At 39.2% G+C, this 6,985-nt stretch overlaps 1 long non-coding RNA gene across 1 annotated transcript; it reads right to left on the reverse strand.

Moving 5' to 3' along the window:
• Nucleotides 1-3,825: 3,825 nt before the first annotated feature.
• LOC309710577 lies at nucleotides 3,826-6,720 on the reverse strand. Its single transcript, XR_014277743.1, has 4 exons — nucleotides 6,243-6,720; nucleotides 5,724-5,876; nucleotides 5,267-5,357; nucleotides 3,826-4,690 (listed from the first exon to the last, which is right to left on the reverse strand). It is a non-coding gene; the product is annotated as an uncharacterized lncRNA (long non-coding RNA).
• Nucleotides 6,721-6,985: the final 265 nt, after the last annotated feature.

Here is a 6,985-nt window from a genome sequence, read left to right on the forward strand (position 1 = left end):
GATTAGTAATAGTTTCTTTTATTAGGCCCCAGTTGGGGACTGGTACTGGTCTGAACCCATTACTACTGACTATTAAAACTCAAAACCCATTCTTCAGCAGACCAAGCATCCTTTTATTTCATCATAGGAGTCGATCAGACAGGAACAGACAGTGGGTACAATAAAGGTCAAACTGCACCATGTGTCAACTTCAAACCACAAACCGAGGCCACTCCCACTTTCATTACACCTGAACAAATGCTCAAATTACCTAATGACCCTTTACTAAAGTACCTGAGTATTACCTCACCAGAAGAAACAGACAAGAATACTTGGCTGGATCGACAGCTTACACAGCCAGATCTAATAATATGTCCGAGTGTGTGGCCCGCTCCACAGCACACTGTTCACTGTGCCTACCGCATTGGTGTGGCTGTAGCTCAGGAGGTAGAGCAGGTCACCTACTGATAACTGGAAGGTTGGTGGTTCGATCATTGGCTCCTCCAGTCTGCATGTCAAGTATCCTTGGGCAAGACCTCAAGTTGCTCTCCGATGTATTTATCGGAGTATGAATGTGTGTGAATGTTCTTAGAAAGCACTAAGTATAGAGAAAGTGCTTGCGAGAATGGGTGTGAAGGTGGCATGTTGTATACAGTGCTTTGAGTACTCCGGGAGAGTAGAAAAGCGCTATATAAGAATCTTATCATTTTCCACGATGACAGGCCAGGCTTTGACTGCATTTTGCAGCTCCAGATGAAACTGAGCACTGAACAGAATTTCACTCGTCTCGGACGGCAGCCTGTCTGGCATGCTCTCTGCTTTTTAAAGCTACTTCACTCTTTTTTGTTCCTTTTATTTATTCTTTGTTTTCCACTACTTAGTTCATACTTCTTGCACAGTCAAGTAATCTTTTATTCACTTGGAAACGCAGTTCTCCTAAAACTACAACTCCTCTGTGATGACTGCGACGCCATTCTGCTCCTTTGGCTACAGCTGCTGGGACTCAGATGGCATAGCCGCGCTGGCGTTCAGCACGTCATCCCCACGATGATCAAGAGGAACTACCACGGCTGCAGAGCCGGGAAAGCAGGATGACTGGAGAGGAAAAGATTTCGTCCTGCTCTCCTGTCAGTAGTGACTGGTAACGTCAGATTGCTGGTGAATAAGATGGACGAGCTTGCGACGCCAACAAGGACATGAAACGCTGCATAAAAAAAGTTCCTGGACCAGGTGTGTGAGAGCAGACTGGGACCCCGGATGTGTGCAATACACACATTGAACTGTTAGCAGTGAGTCTTGAACTGTATTATTTACTGCGAGAGGTTCCCCTTGTCATAATTATCATTGTTTAAATCGCCCAAGGTGAATGACATCATGTTACAGGAAAAATGATTCTATGTTTCTTTACCTTCTTTTAAATGTACAAAGATGCCTTTTGTCTGCCCTCTGCCTATGGTTAGATTAGTTTAGAATTATCTTTTTAGACTTTCCCAGCAAACACATCTTGTTTCTGGGACATATTGTTTTAGATTGTTTTATCTTCCCTAGCTCTCTGCTGACGAGACTAGCACCATATATGGAGTTGTTTTATTTTATCTGTTTATTATTTGTTATCCTGTTCTCACTGTCTCTGTGCTCTGTGCCTATAAAAATTACCAAGCCACTGTGCATGGTGTGAGTTGTTCTTAGCAGCTCACCCGTGTACACGTTTGATAAAGAAAGTAACTTTGTCTCATTGTGTCTTTATTTCTCCTGGGTCTTTTACAGAGTTTTCCCCCAACATTTCTTGGTCCTTCGGAGCCGGAGCACCTCCATCGTGTCCCATCTCCGTGACCAGTCCACGTTGTTCGTCTGTCGACAGCCCACACACCAGGTGTGTGGAAAAAGACCAAGAGCGTTAAATTCGGGTCTTGGCCAACGTCTTAGAAAGCGACCCACGGTGGTGGGGCCCGATCGAGGTGGACCAGACCCGGCGACACCGACCAGGTAGATACAGACACACTGACACAATCTTGCGTAAAAGCGTATTTTAAATTCAGGGAATTTAAAATAGCGAAAGTAGCTCGTCGCGACTGGAAGCTCCCCACCTCTGTGGGTTTAAAGTAGCTCGTCGGCTGGTAGCTTGGAGCTCGTCGACTGGAAGCTCCCCACTTCTGTGGGTTAGGTTTGGAGCTCTGGGTAGCTCCCCCAGCTGGGTCTAGACAGGGTCTAGGGAATAAGTAGCTCGTCTACAGAAAGACTGGCAGCTCCCCTTATTATAAGGGTTCCGATCGCGCGAATAGGTGTGAATGTGAATGTGTGTGTGTATTGTTGTAACTAACGGAGCAAGCTGAATTTTCACGGTCCAATAAGAGACTGAGCTGCTCCTACTGTGTTTTTCTTTTACTGCTATTCACTGACGTGCTGGTGAGTTGAGAGAACGGTCGAGTTCCGTCTCGTAAAGTTCACACCGCTTTTGGAAATAGTCCGAAAGTAGAAGGGCGTGTGAGCAACCACTCTCGTCTCTAATACCAGCGAAGGTGATAGCAGCTGTATCGTGTATATATTACTTAAACAAAAATAAGTAAATACATAAATAAGATGGGTAATCAAGCAAGTGAAATTAAAACTCACTCCTGCTGACGAGCAGTGGTGAGAAAAGAAAAGTCCAGACGCCGGACAAAAACAGTGTCTGTAAACTGAGAGATTTAAGAAAACAAAATATAAACAGTCGGGAGAACAGAGTACGAAATAAAGATAAACAAAGGGAAAATTACAGTAGAAATGATCTTTAGAGTATTTGAAATTAATAATAGCAAGGATAACAACCTGTAAAGTGATATTAACAATGAAACACAGTTGGCATGATGACCATGCCCAGCATGTATAAAATGAATATAAAGCAGATAATTCACACGAAAATATTTTAATAACATAAATAAAGTATATTAAGGCTGTGTCACTGTTCAGCCAAGGACAGTGTGTGAAAAGGTAACTGTCTCCACCTTGGGAAAAGGATGATTCTGCAGGTCATCTGAAGCCCTTGATGGATACAAAATAAAATATAAATAATATATTATAATAGAACTGCCTGGTCCGCCATGCAACAGAGAGAACAAATGTGACCGCAGATTGGATGAATTCTAAATTATCTGTTTGCTGAATAAGATGATCCTAACTATCAAATTGGCTCAGGAGTAGTACACTGAAAAAAATATGTTGTTGGATTTACTTAATTCAATGGTGGACATTTGTTGCACACAGATGTTTTGCTTTGGCAGCAACTTAAACAATTGAGTTAAATTAACACAATTTATTCATGTTCAATAAATCTGTGCAATTTGTGTTGATAAAATGTGACTTAAACATGTTTTGATGAAGTAATTTGAGCTCTTGAAATATTTTAATCCTTCACAATTTTCTCACTTTATCCCAACACCATTCAATAACTTTTACCCAATACTACTTGGTCACTTAAATACTACATGTTATCTTCAAATTACATTTTGCTATTATATTCTAGTATCAAATACACAATTTTCAAATGGAGGCCTTATAACAGATTATATTGTCCTCTTCCAAGATGGTTGCTGGCATCCACCAGTAACCTTTCAAAACAACATGTCTAATTTCACTGCAGTAGGTAAAGAATTAAACTGACATTACTCCACTACTGAATCTACATAAATCAACAGTTAAATAATGTCAGTTCTTCCGTGTTCTCTGGAATCAATCACAGCAAAGAAATTAGACTGTTTCTTTTGAAAAATGTTGGGAAAGAACAATACAAAACATTCTATTTAAGGCCTCTAATGTCAAGATTCAGTTAAACAACAATTATAACTAAACAATTTGAGGTAATGTTAGTTTCCATTAACATTAAATTAGGTTACTGAATTGGCAAACACCTTCCTATTAACATTACCCATTTTACCCCAATAACTAAAGAAATTAGCACTTGCAGGTCAAAACCTTTATTCAAGAGATGCAAAAATAACATTGATACAGTGACTGTCAAAAATTACGGCACTGATCATACTGTGACATCTTGGTTCAAAACAGCACACTTAGAAATATTCAAAGTTCCTTACTTCAACTGAATGAAACTGAAAATACCATTTCACACGACCCATATGGGATATTTAGACTGCATAACTGTTCATGCTACATCTCTTCACTAGTAAAAGAAAGAAAAAATACAAAGAGAAATTTAAAAATGCTGCCAAACAGAGAACTTGTACAGAACAAAAGGAAAAACAAACAACAACAACAAAAAAACGGCTCGTCCTCATGGCAGTTGCAGAGTTTATAAAAATGAACCCTGCGATCTGTTCCTGGAATTGAGCTTCAAAAATGCAGCAGAACAAGTGTGAGATTTAAATGTCTTCTCACCTAGAGCTGGTCACCTCACATGCATAACAGTGAGCTTCGTTGCAGGAGCAGTTTTGTCTTAGTTGTGAGCTTTTCTTGAGAGCTGAGTTGCTTCCAACTCCATTACCACCCTTTGAATCACCTCAAAAGTGTAGCAGAGTTGTGATGGGTAACTCATATTGAAGGAATAAAAAAGGTCCAAACAGCATGGCTACTGCAAAGGTCACGTTATCCAGATCTTGAAGAACTACTATACCCTCGATGATGATGCCAACATCAGAAAAGTCATTGCCTGGTGCATCCTCTGGAGACAGATGTTCATTGTGGTTTTCTCAATCTGTGCAGTGGCCTCAGTCAAGTCCTGGTTAAACACAAAACATTTTTTTAAGATTCCCTTTTAAACTCATCTCTTTTGAATCTACCAGTTCTAATGTTAGAGTAATTTAAACCAATGCAAGCAACATAGTAAATAGCTATAGCCAAAGAGTGGCCTGCCATGCTGCCATTCATGGTCTAACAGAGTTTCTAAGAGAGGGTGAAAAACACAATTTTACATTAGTTTTTGTTAGAAAGTCACCGGCCCATCAGAAATCCAGGTTTTGTCACTCAGAAGATGTTAGAATTTAGACTTTCAGCCCCACAATTTGGTTAGCTGTTGGTCTTTTTTTTTTTTTTCCAAACAAAAGCTAATATAAATATTGGTGGGATTTTCCTTTGTTCACTAGAATGACAAATTTAACGTTTTTTCACACTGATGTGACCCCTAATACAGGGGTGGGGCCTCAAGGGCCGGTGGCCGAGTTCACTACCAGGCCTCATGTGAACTTCAAATTATTAAAGAGGACTACTGGTCCTAACCAGTCCAATGAGGATCAAGTGGATAACTAAATGCATTTTTAAATGTTGCAAAGCCACAATCTACTCATAAAACACTCACCATGAACTCCTGCACCAAGATGTTGCAATTGTCTTTCACACAGATGCGGAGCACTTTGATGAGGGACTCCGAGCATTAATGTCATCCTTGACTATTATAACAAAGAAAACAGAGATTTGTGAACTTTTCAGTAGCACAGAAGAAAATGATCCCAGACAAAAACTCTTGACTTTTTAAACCAGTCAACATGCAACACCAGCATCTACAAAGCAATATCAAAAGTTCCTGTTTGACATCAACTTTATGGATATATAGTTTCCAGAACATTTATTTTTAAAAAAAGATAATTTTTTCTCAGTGGGCCAGTAAATGCATGACGAAAATTATGGCATCCTTTTAGTGGAATCAGTACTCACAGGTAATAGTTGACTGTTTCAATGGATGTAGCATAAAAATCTTTTACTGACCTAATGCAATACATATACACTTTGTAGTTAAAGAATTTTAAAGTTCTTACTGTCATTATGGCAGCTACATCCTTTAGCTTTGTGCCCTGTTCCCCCGATCACTTTGCAAACACTTTCAGCAGACTGTCAGAGAAAAACTCAGCTCCGTCAGAAACCTTGACTGTAAAGGCATGGTTGGGATGCACTGGAATGCTGCATTTCATCTGAAATGACATAAAATTATTTTGAAATAACAGCAGGCACTGTGCTTGGTTAATCAGTAATGTTTTGTTGAATAAAAACTGTGTTTCCAGATCTTATGGGATTAAAAAAAAATCCAAAGATGTTTGTTTCTGATTTGCAACCCAAGAACCCACAAGTTACAACCTCATTTCAGTTCAAGTGTGCATTAATGTGAGTCCAGTAATCACCTTTCTGACAATACATACAGGTATAAGTTAAACCTATGGCAGATTTTGGATTTCTCAGTTGTTTTAATAGGGTGAGTATGCATGCACCTAATAATTATACAAAACCTATTATAATTAAGTTACAGAAACCTTAAGCGAAAATAGAATATACTTTCTTACCATAACACCTTGAACCCACAATCCATCAGCTGACTCCTGGTGAAATGCAGAATAGATGTGGTCTCTCAATGTGCATCAACAAAAACAAAAACAAAAACAAAAGGACAGCAGGTGAGGGCAGGAGGGGTAGGGATGTAAGCTAGCATAATACCGCTGATGATATTAGCTAAAGCTGTTCAATGTCCAAAATCTCACTAACACCACGGTGCAGTAAATACACAATGTAACTGAAGAGTCAGTTGACAAATCTATTCACACAGAAAACCAAATTATGTTATGAGTGCCTCGTAATTAGGTTTAATGTGATATTACGGCTCTTGTGCCAAAAACAAATTCAAATGAAAAAGCGCCAATTCTTTGACAACAGATAAAACAGCAAATAAGCTAACGGCTCTTTTTTAGCATGTTACATGGCGGCACTTTAGACGTTTAACTACATTTGGCTGAAATATGGTAAACATTAATTCAAAAAATCAAGACATACCAAAAAACGTAGAGTTGGCTTGACTTGACTGAGATGGATGCATTTTTTAAACCACGATCCAAAGCCCGCGAGATGAAATCACGCGTGGTTTCACGAGATTTAACGTTGCTATCTTATTGACTTACTTCACCTGAACATGATATGAACAATTTAATACACCCTTTCTGCATATCATGTAGTTTTTACACTATATAGTTACATTTAACTTTAAAACATGAGGCAATTGTGTTAAATACATGCAAGATGCTTACATAAATCC

This window comes from Aulonocara stuartgranti (genome assembly GCF_965226115.1).
Source record: "Aulonocara stuartgranti genome assembly, chromosome: 7".
Classification (NCBI taxonomy): domain Eukaryota; kingdom Metazoa; phylum Chordata; class Actinopteri; order Cichliformes; family Cichlidae; genus Aulonocara; species Aulonocara stuartgranti.